The following is an 18499-nucleotide window of genomic DNA, read 5'->3' as shown; positions in this document are numbered from 1 at the left end:
CTCAGTTCTAGAGCTCAAGCCTCCTCTGCAGCTTCCATTGGAATAACTTATGTTTCCCTTTCAGGCCTTCCATGGTGAGGCCCTGCTCATTTGGATGCAGTGCAGCCCACCTCCTGCCAACATGATTTTTCTTCCATTCTTGATCAATAAGTCACAAGCGTATTTGGCCTTTTCCCAGCAATGAGAGATGCATGACTTGAGGTCAAAAGGAAAGAAGGCCAAAATAGACTCTGCCTCTGCCTAGCATTTAACTCCCATATACCCTTCACCTCCTCCACCATGCCCAGGTGTTTTCTTACTCCAAGGCTAGAATTTACATCAAAGGGAGGAAAGACTAGAGGAGACAAAAAAGAGGAAAGGATGGGAAGGAGGAATTAAAAGACAGAAGGATGAGGGAGGAGGAAGAGAATGGGAACAAAGAGGGAAGCAATATGTTGAATTGCTTGAATAAATACAGAAAGGGAGACAAAAGAATTCTTTCTATTCTGGAAATAGGGTCATATACTCTTATTCTTCCCACTGGCTTGAAGCAGAAGCCACAGCCTAAGCCCTGTCTTAATCCCCTCCACAAGCCCTCCAGCTGCCTCTGCTTGGACCCAGCATCCCCAGTGAAGCCCCAATTGTATGTTCATCCTTAGATTCACAGGTTCCCAAACATGGAGACAATAGTTGACTGACTGCTTGCTTGACTGACAAAGAGCTGTCCGGGCGTGGTGGTTCATGCCTGTAATCCCAGCAATTTGGGAGGCCGAGGCAGGTGGATCACGAGGTCAAGAGATCAAGACCATCCTGGGCAACACGGTGAAACCCCGTCTCTACTAAAAATACAAAAATTAGCTGGGTGTGGTGGCACGTGCCTGTAGTCCCAGCTACTCAGGAGGCTGAGGCAGGAGAATCACTTGAACCCAGGAGGCAGAGGTTATAGTGAGCCAAGATCACACCATGGCCCTCCAGCCTGGTGACATAGTGAAACTCCATCTCAAAAAAGAAAGAGCTATTAGCTGTTATCAATTGTCTGCTCCCTATGATCTCGGCTCTATTCCAAGTGTTCTTGCCTCTAGTTGTCCTTATCTCATGTAAATCTCACTATTAGCTTCATTTTCTGATGAAGAAACTGAGGTTAAATAACTTGCCTCAGGTCATACATCAAGAAAGATGTCATGATTCAGTCCAGAATGGTCTGCAGCTGGGACTCATGCTCCTCACCACCCTGTCCCCTGCCTCCCCATCCACCCAACACTGCCTCCCATGAAGGAAAAGAGAGGCAGGTCAAATGCTTATCCCAGACTCCTAATTCTCCTAAGCTACTGCATCCTCCAATGAGAAAAAGTGTGACTTTCTCAAAATCAGTGGGGATTTGGGAGATGCAGCTACCTCATGGAGGTACTTTGGGGCAAAGTAGAGCAGGAGCTTGGATAAATCATAGTACTGGAAAAAGAAATGTATCTAAACTGTTTATTTTACAAATGAAAACCCTAAGGCCCTCAAACCTGAATGAACTCATGATATAACTTTGCTGAGTGTAGCTAAAACCAGAGCTGTTGAATTAAAGAACCTTAGAAATAGAAGACATCTGATATTCCATCAAGTCCAAGCTACTTGTTTGTATCTGCCTCTATTTTAAAGATGTGTGCACTAAGAAACTTCAGTAACTGGTCTATCTTTGAATTATAGTATCTACTTTTCTGCAAAATGTGGAAGGAGTTAGTGGCAGATGTCCTGGCCAATTTTAGAGCGGTATTAGGGTCTACTACAGAATAGATGGTGACCAGAATAATGATCAGGCCAAGTGAGGAGGGCTGCATATATGGTGTCTGTATATAGTAATCAATCAATAAAGAGATGTTAAATGCATGAATGAATGAAATTTTAAAAGTAGAAGGAGAAACAACTGAAGACTTTTTATGACGTTCCAAATATGCCATCTTAAAATCTTCCCTGATGACAAGAAACTTCTAAAAGACAAGTTCTGGAAGCTCCCATGTTAAGGAACTCTTTTGGTAAATAGAGTGAAAAGAACACTTTTGATGTTGGGACAAAAGTATGAGTGGGTTCCAAGGTTTTTATTTGATTTGCAGTTTCATCAGCCTTCACTGGTATGGCAAATCGAAATGAGAGACAGACTTTAATTATCCTAGTGACCTTTAGACAAGGCCCCAGAGTCTGGTGCTGTAGGTTGCCATCTGAACGGAGCCTCATCAGAGATACCCTCAGGGTTTATGAATTGCTCTGTTTGTTTTATATTTATCCCAGATCACCTGGTACTGTTAGCTATCATTTTATTTATGTCTCCACAAATGAATACTTTTAAGAAATGCTACCTCACAGTATAATATTATGGTCAGATAGAATCTTGGGCTCTAGGGAAAGACAGCTCTTATTAAAATTGTGTCTCTATCACTTAATAACTATAAATAATATCACATTATTTAATCTCTCTGACTTCTGTTGAGAGCTCATCTATAAAATAGATGGGGGTAATAATGTTCACTAACTTAACAGGTTCTTAGAGCAGAGAATAAAATATGCAAGTATTTTGCAGAGATCTCATGTCTAACCTTCAAGAAGTTGCCCATGCAATCCAGAACTGACCCAAGCAACTCCTCTCCTGACCACTAGTGCACAATAATATAATGACTTCATCTCCCTTCCTCGTTTTACTTTTACAAAATAAACTTCTCTCGTTGACCATTAAGTTATTTAATCCCCAGGCACTATCAAGTTGAAGTCTGAATTAAGACTGTTACCCAGCTTTAAAAGAGAATTTCAGGCTAGAGTGAAGACAAATTACTTGAGAAAAGAGGTTTGATTCAATTTATACATATATTGACTGTCCCTGTGGTCAATGAACAGGGTCTCATTTAAAATTCAATTTGGAGAATTATGGTGCTTCTGAATGAGAGGAGAAACATAAATGAAATGGGCCACAAAGTGGCATTAATCTATTTCATACGGGTTAGACACAGCTTGGCAAATAAGAGAAGAGTCTCTCTGAGAGGTCTCTGCAGGAATAATCCTGGAGGAAGAGTGAAAATGGAAAAAGAAGAAAGACAGTTTCTCTACATATTCTGACCAGTACTGGGAAGCCCTCTCTGGCAGCTTCCAGAAAGGAGAGGAGGAAGGTATGACTGGAGGGAGGGAGAAGTCAGAGAAGCTCTGTGTTCCCTTTTTCTTAGCTAGACAGGAACCAAAATGACGCAGTTATTCTCAGAGATGCTGCATTAGACCACTCACCAAAAGTTGCTTCGGGTCACAGAGAATTCTCCTTTCTCTGTATTCAGAAGAATTTAATATCTAACTTCAGCCCCTTGTATTTGAAGCTGCTCCTAAAACTCAGCCCTGGCATTTGATCCCGCTCAGGAGGGTCAATTAAAGAAAGACTACTAATGTTATTTTCTCCCTTTCATGGTACAAAAGGCAACTCACCTGCACCGTGGAGTAATAATTAAAGAACCAACTCACTTCTTACAGAAGCTATGAAGGAAGAAAATATGTTCAGAAAACAGAATTCAGACAGGAAAAGGGGAGCAACTTTTAAGCATCCACTGTGCACCTGGTTTTCTATGTATCATTTCACATAGCACTCATCACAGTCCCTTGACATGAACTTATTATATTCATTTTAAAGATGGGAGAATTGAGTTTCAAACAGGTTAAATAGCTTGGGTCACATAGCTGCTAAGTGGTAAAGTCAGGTTAGGAATTCTAACCTGACAAACAGTCCTAATTCAAACTCCAATGCCATAGGGTAGTACCTGGGGATGAAATACTTTAACAGCCAACTAACACCCTAGCGGAAGAGCTTGTTTTGCCAAAATGCAACTTGGAAAAGAAGGTAAAATTATTAGATCATTATTCATGTATGGTCCTTGTTCTTCACAAATCATTCTCTTTACTAAGCAGAAGCAACTGTCAGACTGACCAAGAATTTCTTCTTCTTCACAAGGTTTTTAGGTTGGTGCTAAATGATTATGGCTAGTGGAAAAGTTCTCCTTTCTTCATATACACAGATACACACACAAAATATATACATACACACAAAAGAGTTTAGGAAGAGTAACCAAAAGAAATTTTACATGCTCATCTTCATCACCATCATCTTCATTATCATTATCACAGAATAAAGCTTAATAGGTAAGGAATTGCCTTAACTACCAATTTTAACAAGCTCTTCCTTTACCCTCAGTGGTTTTATATATGAAACAGAACTCTTAGTCCATTCTGAAAACTAGAAAAAAAAATCCACTCTTCCAAATGCTTGTCTTTAAAGTAGAACCAGACAACAAACTATAAGTTCACTAATGCATATTTTTAGAGAAGACTGTTGAGGCCTTTAATGAATGTATTTATTTATTATCTGCCTCTATTCCTTTCTCCCTTCCTTCTTTCTCCATTCCCTTCCCCCTTCCTTGCTTCTTTCCCTTCCTCCTTTCTCCAGCAAATGTTTACTGAGTGCCTATGATATGATTAGCACTGAACAAAGCTCTGGGATAAAACTTTCATCCAGGCCTAATGTCCATTGAATGGAGCTGTGTGATTAGTGGAGGAGATAGAAATTAATCAAGTGACCACACAAACCATTGAGCAATGGCAATTGCTGCAGATGTACTAAAGAAGAGGTGCACAGGGCTCTTTGAGAGACTGGCTGGTCAGGGAGGGCAAGGAAAGCTTCCTTGAATAATGGATGCTCGAGTTAAGATAAAAAGCCAACTTTTCACAGAGGGTAGGGAACACGTTTCAGGCAGCTGGGGCAGCATCTGCAATGGTCCTGTGGCAACGGGAATGTGGCATATTGGAAGGAATGAACGGATGCCACAGTAGATGAAGGACAAATGCTGAGGGTAAGTCTGTAGCAAGATGAGGTTGTAGAGATGAGTAAGAGCATAAAGGGACATATATATCATTGTAAGGAGTTTTTCATGAAACCCTCACAAGGGTTATAAGTAAGAGATGACTTGATCAGGTTTGTGTTTTTAAACCTTCATTATTGCCTAAATGTGAAGAATTAGTTATGCAGGGCATGTGTTTGATAGGGGACACAAACAAGTTCACCACCCCACCTTGAACTCTGAAGTTTTGCTCTCACTAGATTTCTATCACCCCATTTACCTGCTTGCATCCTGTGGCTACAATTTTTTTTTCATCTCTTGGTCCCCACACTAGGCATTGCCCCGTTTTCTTTATTCCTCTAAACACCGTCAACGTAAGGCAGCATGTAGCATGTTTTCTATTGATGCTTAGTGATTACAGAAAAGAGTTTCAGCAGAGTGCAGAAGAGGTAAAAATATATATACTGAACCTTGGATTTTACTCTCTGTAAACTCTCTGCATAATTTCTTCCAGGATTATCTCACCGAATTTCTTTTGCCTTCAGCTCCAACTCACTGCTGTCTTGCTACACCTTTTTTCCTACTGTAATCTTGTTCCTCCATCTTCTCCAAATCTCAGGATTCCCCAGATCCCTGTCTATCTCTTACCAGGCTCAAAGTTGCTGCTTCCATCTAAGTTTCTGCCACATATATGAAGGCGGTGGGGAACAGGACAAGAGATAGAATACTTTGTTTTTCATATCAAACAAGCCCAGAGAAGGGTTTGTCATAAGCAAAGGAGAAAATATCTTTCTAAAAAGAATTCTTTTTCCATGTACCCCAGCAGTTTAAAGTACAGATGGCTTTTAAAATAGCAATTATTTTCTTTTCTTTACATGTGTCAGAGTCCTTTGCTTCTGTTTTACTTACCTGAATCTATCCAATTATGCCCTATCAACACCAGAATGCAAGATGTATGAGGGATGTTTTATAAAAAATGACTGTGGCAGACCAAAGCCAGAAGAGAAGAAATCAGATGGTCATTACCAAATTAGGAGAGAGGAGATAGCAAACACGTCCTTAGAAGCAAGTAGACAAAATAGATCTGTGCATGAATTTGGGAATGGAAAAAAACAAACTAGCTGTAGGATACAACAGCTCCCAAAAGACACTGAGAAGTGGTAGCATAAACAATAATAGAGACAGAAAGGAAGACATAAAATAGGGAGTGAGAAAATATGAAGGCTCTCAAGATGAACACAACAATTTGCCAACATGTATGTCATTTCTCTCACAAATTAACTTCCTTGATGGGCTTAATTGTTTGAACAAATGAGATGGAACTATTTTCAGAATGATTATTTATTCTAATCACCAATTCCCTTACAGTAAAAGAAATGGCAGAGAAACCAGGCTTTTCCAAGCTTCATCATTTTAGTTAAATATTTACACATTCCAACTGACACTAAAAGTAGTTGCTGCTTCTTGGGCCTCTGAAAGATATAGGCTTAGGGTAATAGAGAGTTTAGGTATCTGCAGGTGGGTGTCTCAGAGAAGAAAGCAATCTCTCTCTGGATTGCCTGCTGGCAAAGAGCTGGGTCCTTCTCCTCAAACTTGTTTTACCAAGCCCAGAGTCCAATCAAACCTGCTCTCAGGACCCCCTGATCAGTTTATCTTTGAATTGTATTGAAATTTTACTTTACTTCTTTTCTAAAATTCTTAATTTAGTACACCATACTGTAATAGAATGAGAAGGATAAAGAAAATATGTATTTTATATCTATTTATTCTTTCATTAAGTCCATCTGAGCATAAATCAATTAATTTATTTAGGATTAAGAACTAGGCTTCAGCAAGAGAAGGGTTAGTTTCAACCCCTAACTGTATCACTGCCAAGCTGAATGACTTTATTTAAGCTACTTACTCTCTCCAAACCTCAGCTATTTTTCCTGTAAAATAGGGATAGTACTAGTTTCTATCTCATAAGGCTGTTATGATAATTAAATAAGGTAAAACTTCAAAACACTTCAAATTGTGGTTGTCACATAATAAACCTCAAAGGTATCCGTTATTGTTATAGTATTACTTCTTATTATTAAGAGTTATAGATGAAGTTATGTACTTTAAGCATAGTAATTCTTCCAGATATGCTTGTCTTCTTGTCGGTTCCTTCAAAAGTAGACTGAGACAAGGATTTGAGTGCAAGAAATTTGTGCAGGAAGTGCAGAGATAACCTTCAAGGACACCAGAAAGTGATGTGAGGAGGGAAGGCAGTAAATACAAGCTGAGTTAAATCAGCAACCATGCTGGGTGGCTGAAGCTATTCTGTAGGGAATTTCCAGGAAATGATGGTGTATCACTTAAAGATGAAAGGAGTTAACATATTTATATGCTCACTGGCTTCAGTAATTGGTTGAGGGCACTAATTACCCAGCATTTCTAGCCTACTGTCCATGGCAGAGTCATTTTCTAGAAAAAGCCCTTAGGCAAAGAGAAACATGTACTAGAAGTTGGATAATGTCCAAAGCACAAAATAGACATCTGAAATTAATGATAACTCATGGCATCAAAGACAGCAGCTTTCAGGATACAGCTCTGGACTAAGGCAGATGACTTTCTTAAGTAACCCTAAAATTTAAGTGGTCTTGGAAATGATCATACCACCAGGTGGTTTCCAGCCAAGTTGTCACTTTGCAGAGTTGATCCAAAAGAGAATTATGTCAATTTTTTCAAAAGCATTCAGAGAAGCAATATGGAATATAAGTGTCATTATAATACAGAAGAAATTTAAAAAATGGGGGGTACAGAATTTCCGTATTTAAATCTTGACAGTCACATAACTAATTTATGATTTCTTTTTAAGATGGAGTTCTGCTGTTGTTGCTCAGGCTGGAGTGCAGTGGCACAGTCTTGGCTCACTGCAACCTGCACCTCCTGGATACAAGTGATTCCCCTGCCTCAGATTCCCAAGTAGCTGAGATTACATATGCCCACCACCCCTGGCTATTTTTTTTATTATTTTATTTTTAGTAGAGATGGGATTTCATCATGTTGGCCAAGCTGGTCTTGAACTCCTGACCTCAGGTGATCCACCTGCCTCGGCCTCCCAAAGTGCTGGGATTACAGGCATGAGCCACCGTGCCTGCCCTGATTTATCACTTTTTAACCAAATTATATAATCTGTTTGAGCCTGAGCCTCTCTTCTTACTTTATTAGACTGGAAATAATATTTACCATTCATGGTTTTTATATTAAAGTCATTTGAACACATCAAAATGCTTTACAGTAAGGTATTCTTACAATTGTCAGGTCTAGGTAACTGAAGTTGACCCCCTTAAAAAACTAACAACTTTTGTGGGCCATTTTTGATGGAAATATTTCTATCAGGTGAAAATACAAATCTCCAATAAGCTGTATTTGATAAATATTGTTGAATTACTTCTCAGAGCTATAACACTGCAACAGCAATGCTCTCCAGGGTAATGTGATAAGTCATACTATTTGCTTTTATTCTTTCTTTTCCCTCATGGCCCCTTCTTATTGCCATTAGTTTCTATGGCAACTAAGTAACTAAGCTCATTAAAACAGTAACCCAAGTTAACACCTAATACTAACCAAATAAGTGCCAGCTAGCTTGAGGATGTGCACCAACTTAAATAAACTTGTGATTGCTATTTTTCTTGCTGCTCAGAGGAATTTTTCACTTAATTTCAGATATTCTGCTGTATTTAAATAGTTGAGATTGCCAACAATCTGATCATTTTATAAAAAGTAATTTCTACCATACACTGACTGTGGTATTAAGGAAGATGGGGCAGAATGGGAATGCTTAGACATTCCTCTAGAGGTACCTTATTCATTCATTCAATATTTCATTCATTTATTCTTTCAAAAAATAATGCCCACCCCCAATGTAAACTGTAAATATAATAAATAAAATAAGGAATAAAACATTTACCTCATCATAAAGTTAGTCTAGCAATGGAAATAAACTTGTACAACTGATTAGAATTTTATCATACTCTACATGAATCATTGTGTTTTATCAAAATTCGTAAGTGTTATAAGACAATTACAGGTAAAGCGCTTTGGAGTTTAGCATTCAAAGAGAGGAGAAAAATTCTTTTAGTTTGGGAGACCAAGAATGATTCAGAAAAGAGTTGAAATAGTAACTGAGTCTTTGAGCTTGGGTAGAATTTGGATTCAGAGAAGGTAGGGAGAAAGGTCATCACAGGCTTAAAATGAACAAAGACATAAGAGCCTTTCCTAAGCAAATATAGAACACAGAATAATAAGTGATCTGTTTGATTTGAGACAGATGCAAAGGAAGTTGTGGGAAATAATTTTTCTAAAGGAAAAGTGGCCTGAAAGTAGAAGGCATTGAAAGCCTGACTAATAGGTTTGGACAATGGGAGACACTGAATAACTATAAACAGGTATCGGATAAGGTCATGGCTATGTTTGGATTGTTCTTGTATTAGGTAGAGCAGAGAACGGGCTGGAGTAGCAGAGACCAGTAAATAAGTGTTAGGAACAAGAGAAAATAGAAATGAAAAAAGAGTTATGGCCCACTGAGGAGAAGAAACCTAAATGGTGTCTCCTAAGAAAAAGACAGAGGAAGAAAGAGGAACAGTCTTGGGACCTTGACAAAAGCAGAGGGCCAATCTGTATCCCTCAGCTCCAAAAATCATTTATTTCTCTTAGAAATGAGGTCATACATCATGAACTTATTCTGCTTTCCACTTGTCTGTCATCAAAACATTTATCTCAAAGTAATTGCTCCTTAGTCATCTCTCTCCCTAAAGAACAAGTGCATGAATCATAATTTCTATTTTACAGCAAGAAATAAGGAGGCATGAGAAGTTCTGAAATTCACTTATCATTCAAAGTTCAGGTAGGGGCTAAGATAATAACCCAGGATATTAATGAAGAAAAACAGGTCTAAGCAGAAGACAGAAAGTAGCTTATTCAAGTTCTAATAATGTATATGATAAATAATAGGCACCCAATAAATATATTATAAATTAGTGAATGAATTAATGAGGGAGTGAATAAATTAATCAAAGAAGGCCACGAATTCTTGAATCACTTGACAAGTTATTGAAACAAGTTCTAGACGTGACAGCAAGGTTGCCTCAATCTTTTATGTTCATATTTTTCAGCAATTTTATATGCATAACAATCCTCAATCTGTTCAAGTTGAGTCAAACTTTATTTAACTAAGTCAAAATTATCGGTGTGTTATGATGAGATTTAACATACATTTGAACAACAGCAGTGAGCCAACCAATGTACTAGGCTCCATGGATATAAAGACATATAGAGGGATCTTGACTCCAAGAAGCTTATAATCTGGAGAGAAACGTTATTAAATAATAATTATAAACTGCGATAGGAGTTAAAGTAGACTTTTTAAAGTTTGCAACATGAGCTCTGTAAAGTATAAAAATTGAATTCTATTTTTCTCATTCTTTAATTTCTAACTTTTTCAGAAGATTGGCAATAATAATGTTTGACTATTTCACAGGGTTATTGTAAGGGATTTTCTGAGTTAAAAATTTTACATACCTTAATGTGAGATGGGATTATTATTATTATTTGCACATGTATGACATTATTGCCTCAATGTTGCAAATAAGCTAGTAGCAAAGCTTTTCAGATCTAGAAACTGATGAAAGCCATACCCATTGACCAAAATCTCAAAAAGTTCTCTCCAATTACAGAGTGTGAATGACTAGCTAAGGAGAAAATTCTGTCACCAGAATTTAAACTCACTCCAAAACTTTTCAGGCAGACAATTTTCCCTGAGAAATGATAGATAACAAGTCTGTTTAAATATGTCAGGCCACATAAGAAATTAAAAAATTCAACCACTTAAAACCAAGTTATTTAAAATGGTATATAATACTGCAATAAGCAGTAGCTCCTTTTTGCCTTGACTCAGATCACAACACTTGAATTCTGATTATATTCAAGGCAAAGAGATGTATTTTTCATACCAACCTTGAATTGCATTCCTACTGTGGCCTGACATGGAAAAATTGTTAGGGTTTATATACAAAAGCTCATCACAAAGAAATGAAATGCTTTTTAAATAAGTTTGCTTCTGGACAGAAAATGAAATTCGTATCTTACCTGTGATGAAGGCTGAGTGCAGCTTGAGTCTGGGACACCAGCAAGAGACAAGAGCGGGAGGTGGATTTGGTTCATGGACTGTTTTCAGTGATACTTCACTTTGTATGCAAGTCTCAAACTGGATTTTTCACAAGGTAAGCCAGTAAACTGGATTGCATATTGCATGGATTTATAATTCATGGTATTAAAATAGAACAGTGAAGTAAAAATTAAACAGAAAAAGCAACTTCTTGTGTTCTTATTGCAGAACTACACCCACCACAAACACCATAAATATTGCATCTGTGCCCAATTATTATCCTAGAATTAACGTGAAGTTTGGAACCAGGAGAAATCTTGAAAATCATCCTCTCCATGATGCCAGTCCTGAAACTTGTCATTTTTATTTTTTAGATAAAGAAATTGACAATAAGGAAAGTGAAGTTTCTGTCCTGAGAAATGGAAAAGAAAATACAGTGTATTGAGCTTCTGCCATGTGCCAGATACATTATCTATGGGTGCTATGTGTCACAGATTAACCTCATAAGGCCAGTTCCCCAAGGTCAAGTGGCTATTTCAATGTTTGCTCATCTTTTACATCATTTTGTAGTATAGGGCCTCACACTTAGTAGTTGCTCAATAAATATGTATGGCATGAATTAATAACTGTTTTATTAAAGACAAAGCCACAGAATAAGCCAATGGCAGAGTATGACTTAAGATTCAATTTTCCTGACACCTAAAAAGGCCTGTCCTTTTTGTTGTGTCACAAACTCATCTACAAGTTTTCTAACTGAGTGTTTGCTACCAAAGACCAGTCTTTGAGAGCAATGAGCCCCTGTTATATTTACTCCTTGGTAAATACACACAAAAAAGGTGCCTGTCTTATTTCAAGTTAAAACTTATTTTCCAGCATTTTTGGTAATATCTGGTAATTGTTTGCTGCTCTATGTGTCTTTTAAAATAAATGCCATTAATAGCCATTACTAAAATGTCAAAAAAGAATAGATGTTGGTGTGGATGTAGGGAAAAGGGAATGCTTACACACTGCTGATGGAAATGTGAATTAGTATAACCTCTATGGAAAACAGCATGGAGATTCCGTAAAGAGCTAAATTAGATCTACCATTCTATCCAGCAATTCCACTACTGGGCATCTTCCCTAAGGAAAAGAAGACATTATATTAAAAAGACACTTGCACATATATATTTATAGCAGGACAATTCACAATTGCAAAGATGTGAAACCAGGCTGGGTGCGGTGGCTTACGCCTGTAATCCCAGCACTTTGGGAGGCCGAGGCAGGCGGATTACATGAGGTCAGGAGTTTGAGACCAGCCTGAACAACATGGAGAAACCCCATCTCTACTAAAAATACAAAAATTATCCGGGTATGGTGGCGCATGCCTGTAACCCCAGCTACTCAGGAGGCTGAGGCAGAAGAAGTGCTTGAACCCGGGAGGCAGAGGTTGCGGTGAGCCGAGATCGCGCCATTGCCCTCCAGCCTGGCAACAAGAGCGAAACTTAGTTTCAAAAAAAAAGATGTGAAACCAAACTAAGCACCATTGACTAATGAGTGGATAAAGAAAGTGTGATATATATATATATACACACACCATGGAATACTACTCAGCTATAAAAAGGAACAAAATATGTATTTTGCAGCAACTTGGATAGAGCTGGAGGCCATTATTCTAAGTGAAGTAAACAGGAGTGCAGAACCAAAAACTGTATGTTTTCAATTATGAGTGGAGGCTAAGCTATGAGTTATACAAAGGTATACAGAGTGATATAATGGACTTTAGAGATTCAGATGGAGGACGGTGGAAGTGGGGCTGGAGATAAAAAACTACACATTAAGTACAATGTACACTAGTCAGGAGACAGGTGCACTAAAATCTCAGAATTCACCACTATATAATTCATCCATGTAACAAAAAACCACTTGTACCCTAAAAGCTATTGAAATAAATTTTAAAAAATCAGTGAAAAGTAGAAATACTATTTTTCCACATACACCATCAGAGGACTTGCTATTTGACCACAAGATTATTTAAAAGGAATTTGGGGCTATAAGTTCATTAAGCCTTGTGCTCTTCTTTTATTTATTTATTTATTTATTTACTTATTTATTTATTATTATACTTTAAGTTTTGGGGTACATGTGCACAATGTGCAAGTTAGTTACATATGTACACATGTGCCATGCTGGTGTGCTGCACCCACTAACTCACCATTTAGCATTAGGTATATCTCCTAATGCTATCTCTCCCCCCTCCCCCCACCCCACAACGGTCCCCTGAGTGTGATGTTCCCCTTCCTGTGTCCATGTGTTCTCATTGTTCAATTCTCATCTATGAGTGAGAACATGCGGTGTTTGGTTTTTTGTCCTTGCGATAGTTTGCTGAGAATGATGATTTCCTTGTGCTCTTCTAATTAAACAACTTCAAACTTAAAAAATAAACAAATAAAATAAATGTCATTAGGAACTATGCTTTCTAAACAGTTTGACCAAGGTAAAGTCTAGAATTATAAACAATCCAGTCCAAGCAGCATGCCCATAGTGGTTTAGAAAATTAAACGATAGTCTTAAGAATAAGAAGAAGATTAAATAACCTCTAACATCCCATTTAGCTTTAATATTATAAAGCATTGTTTAAATTAAAATTTTGGAAAAAGGCTGAGTTTGGTGGCTCATGCCTGTAATCCCAGCATTTTGGGAGGCCAAGGCAGATGGCTCACTTTATTTCATGAGTTTGAGACCAGACTGGGCAACAGGGTAAAACACCATCTCTATTAAAAAAAATAATAGCTAGGCATGGTGGCAGGCACCTGTAGTCTCAGCTACTAAGAAGGCTGAGGTGGGAGGATTGGTTGAGCTCAGGAAGCAGAGATTGTGGTGAACTGAGATCACACCACTGCACTCCAGCCTGGGTGACAGAATGAGGCCCCGCCTCCAAAAATAAATTTTAATTGAATTTTATTATTTAATTATTTAAATTAGAAATAATAATCAATTAATTTAAATAATTTTATTAGTTATTTATTTAAATAATAAATAATAAAAGCTGGAATTAAATAGCATATAAAATTTACAAAAAAATTTCCATTAATACAATTATTGTGATGACTAAATAATACAAATACTCTACTTAGAATAATGCGTGGCACATAGAGACTATCAAAAAAAAGTTTGCTTTCCTCATTATTATTATTGATCATAGCAATAGTTGCATTTGGAATTTGAAGTTAGTGAACCATAGGTAAAGGCATCGTGTGAACTGGATTTGAGTTAGGTTTCTCCTTCTACTAGGTGTGTGTAATCTGGAGAAATCTATATAACAATTCTGAGTTGCAGTCTGCTCACCTGGAAAATGAGGACAATAGCCTGCTCATGATTGCTGCAAAAATTCAAAAACATGCTGTCTGAAAAAACTAACAGTATTAGTGCCTCATAATAGCAGGGACAAAACAAATGTTGCTCTTTCTATAGTTTTATTATTGTTGTTTAGTCACAATATTCACATGAGGGTTTTTGCTATATTCATTTTATTGACGAGGAAACTGAAGTTTGTAGAGGGAAAAATCACTTGGACATGTTCACCCAACCTCTTAAGGGGCAGAACTCAGATGATAGAGTAGATCTACTGATTCGTTTTTCTGTTTGTTTGTTTTTTGAGACGGAGTCTTGCTCTGTCGCCCAGGCTGGAGTACAGTGGCTCGATCTCAGCTCACTGCAAGCTCCACCTCCCAGGTTCATGCCATTCTCCTGCCTCAGCCTCCCGAGTAGCTGAGACTACAGGTGCCCGCCACCACGCCCAGCTAATTTTTTGTATTTTTAGTAGAGACAGGGTTTCACTGTGTTAGCCAGGATGGTCTCGATCTCCTGACCTTGTGATCCGCCTGCCTCGGCCTCCCAAAGTGCTGGGATTACAGGCGTGAGCCACTGCGCCTGGCCCATAGATCTACTGATTCTTAAGCAGTCCAGTATCCACTTAGGCAAAATTTCTTTGCAGAAAATAGTTATTTCCTGCCATGGCTTGTTAGTGAAAGCTCATGGGTCTATGTACAATAGGTTAATGGGTAAATATTTTTATTGGTTTCCAGAGGCTAATAGGTTAACATTTTTGTTGGTTTCCAGAGGCACAATGCCTTAAGCACTTTTCATAAGTGCATCTTTTGAAACAAAACTCTTGTTTTGAAAGAGCAACATTTGTTTTGTCCCTGCTATTATGAGGCACTAATACTTCGTTTTTTCAGATACTTAGAAATAAAATGGAGGAGGATGGTGTCTATGTCTCAATTTGAGAAGTGCTCTATATCTTAATCACCTGATTTAGATTCACATGTATATTAGTATATCAAAGGAGTCCTACATAGGATACTTAAAAAAAGGAATCTAACTCTATTTAGCTCCAGATTTCCTGAAGTATTTGAACACAGAAGACCTCTTAGGAGCCCACAGAACCCATTTTGGGAAATACCACCTTCCATGATGCTGGGAATTACAGATACATTGGCAAATTGTTGGGAGAGATAATGAAGAACAAGACAGAGTTTTACTTTCCTTTCAAATTCCACAATGTATATGGATACCTGATGTATCTGTACATGATTATATTTGAGATTATTAAATACTTTGCTATAACTTTTGAAATACAAAAATGAGAATCAGAGTTAACAGGAAATACTGGACTAATGTCAAAAACTGTAGGTTATTGTCCTAATTTTATAACTAACTGTATCTTTACAGCTGGAATGCCTTGCATTAAAATCCTACCTCTGCATTTAACAGCTATGTGACTTTGGGCTAGTCTACGATGTCTACAAGCCTCCACTTACTCATCTGCAAAATAAGGATAGTAATAAATACTTCTCATGGTTGCTACCAAGTTGATTGTAAAATGAGGCTGACATCACCTACTTGACATGGCCACTGTAAGGATGATGATAATGCATGTAAAATACCCACCAGAGATGAAGCACGGTAGACATCCAAACATTTTTCGCTGTAAGTATGACCACTTTAACACTTCTCATCTGTACTTTTCTTCTTCTGTAAACTGGTTGATTCAACATCTTCCCATCACTCAGTGTTGCTGCCCCCAATCCCATTTTTCATTCATTAATTCATTCATCAATTCTTTTTTCCTTTTATGTGTTAAGCAGTTGATAACTAACTGTACACATTGGAAGAAGCACACGGCATAGATGAAAATGGTATACTCCTGGCATTCAAAGAGTACACAGTTCAACGAAGATAACAAATGCTACTCCAGATAGACATTGTTTAGGGCCAAAAGAGAGATGTGTAAGAGGTAGTATGAGAACACAGCAGAAGGGGAAAAATTATTCCTTCCAGGAAGAGACAAAGGGACATTGGGAATGTTCCACAGAAAAATAATCTTTGAAATAGACCTTAGAGGTTGAAGAGGCAAGAAATTATATCACTAAAAATTGCTACCATGTATTAGTCCTTAAAATAAGCCAGGAATGTGGAAAGTTGTAAACCCACGTTAGCAGCAATCAGGACTGATAGTGATGTCCCCATGTTAACCATCTTGTTAAACATATTCTGAGAGATGGCTGGCTGCCTCATCCCTAAATGTCCCCCCTCAGTGGACTGACATCACAAAGTGATTGGGCTCTATAAATTATTCATGTTACTTTTATCTTGTTTTAATTCTTTCCCAATTTACACTTTGATTAAATTTTAAAAAGAAACTACATGGCATCTGAGAAAGAAAATAATCATCAATGAAGAAAGGATAATTTCTTACTTCTCTATTTATTTCCTAATGCTGTGTCTTCATTAACACACTGGTGTGGTCTGAATGTTTGTGTTTCCCCAAAATTCATATGTTAAAATCCTAATCCCCAAAGTGATAATAGGAAGTGGTACTTTTGGGAGGTAATTGGGTCATGATGGTGGAACTCTCTTGAATGGGATCAGTATCCTTAATAAAGGAGGATCCAGAGAACTTTGCCCTTTCAACTGCGTGAAAACACAGCAAGAAGGCACAATCTTATAAGCCAGAAAGCAGGCCCTTACTAGACACCAAATCTGCTGGTGCTTTGACCTTGGATTTCCCAGGCTCCAGAACTGTGAGAAATAAATTTCTATCCTTTTTAAGGCATCCAGTTATAATATTTTGTTATAGCAACCTGAATGGCCTAAGACATACACCTTCTCAAATTACAGTTGTCTTTAATATTTGCATATGTGCCATTTTAGTTCTTTATTCTAAAGGGAAAATGCATTTCCCCTTTAAATCATGGAAAATACCCAATTCATATGTTGTCTTTTGTTTTTGAAAAAAGGATGTTTTTCTGTGCCAGGTATGTGTAACATTTATTTTAGCTCATGTCCTCCACTTCATTAAGATTGAAATTAGACTGGCTTGCTTGTAGTATTCCTCAAAGGGAATTAAAATTTCCAGGGTGCTTACATTCCAAAATTCCATTTCAGAGCTGATTTCTTAAGTTGGCTATTAAGTTGGCTTCCTGGTCTGGGTCTTACTTTGGCAATCACTCAGCTGCTCTGTACTTCCTCTCTTTTCCAAGAAGATTTGGGGGTTACGGTGAAGGGTTCACATAGCAGCAGGTAACTCAGCCATCTATCAAGGCACTCAGCCAAACAAAGGGAACTTTATGATATTATAGCTTACTCCACTTAAAATGTGGCTGTGTTTATAATTAGTACTTTTCCCTTTCTAGTCACATCTTTTTAATAATCCCAGGGTGGGGGGGTTGAAGATGACTTTTTTTCCTACCTTATATGTGCATTCTTTTAACAAATATTTATTGAGGACCTACTGTGTGCCAGGTGCATTTCTCAACATTGGTGATATTCTAAGAACAAAGCAAATTACCTACTCTTAGTTTTTTTGTTTGTTTGTTTTTTCATTTGTAAAGAAGTAGGGATAGAAATAGCTGCCTTGAATTCTTGTTAGAAGAATTAAATGAGACTTGCACAGAAAGCACATAATAAAGTGCCTTACACACCACTAGTAACAATACCATCCCCATCAACATGAAAAATAATATTAAAAGGAAGCTTAGGCTTCCTCTGGACGATACCAGAACAAAAATATCCCTTACCTTCTACTAGTGAAGGCAAGAATATTAGCAACTAGGAGACAGATAATAACCAAAAAATATTATGACAGAGTACGAAAGTGCTAAGAAAACAAAGCATGTAAAAGTTGGTAGGGATTAGGATAGCTACGGGAGAACTAATTGTATATTGAATCATTGAAGACATGCCCACAACCTACTTCATACTGCATATAATGACATCTGTAAAAATCAACAGGAAAGAATGCCCATAAGAACAATCTTTCACACTTCATAGAGTCATATCAAAATCTATTTATAGGGTGAATTAATCCTTGCTTTTTTTTTCTTTTGGAATAATTTCTTCTGTGCTTTCTATGAAAAAACAGAATTCACTCTAAAAAGGTGTAATTATTATGAGTATAAACTTACAGGCTCTGAGCAATAAACCCAATTAAAGGTGAGAAAGCTGCCGTGGAATCTCAATCTTGCAACCCAGGCTGTTAGAAACAGACATGATG

Source organism: Pongo pygmaeus, chromosome 9 (assembly GCF_028885625.2).
Source record: "Pongo pygmaeus isolate AG05252 chromosome 9, NHGRI_mPonPyg2-v2.0_pri, whole genome shotgun sequence".
NCBI lineage: Eukaryota > Metazoa > Chordata > Mammalia > Primates > Hominidae > Pongo > Pongo pygmaeus.
Note: the sequence above shows the minus strand (reverse complement) of the source record.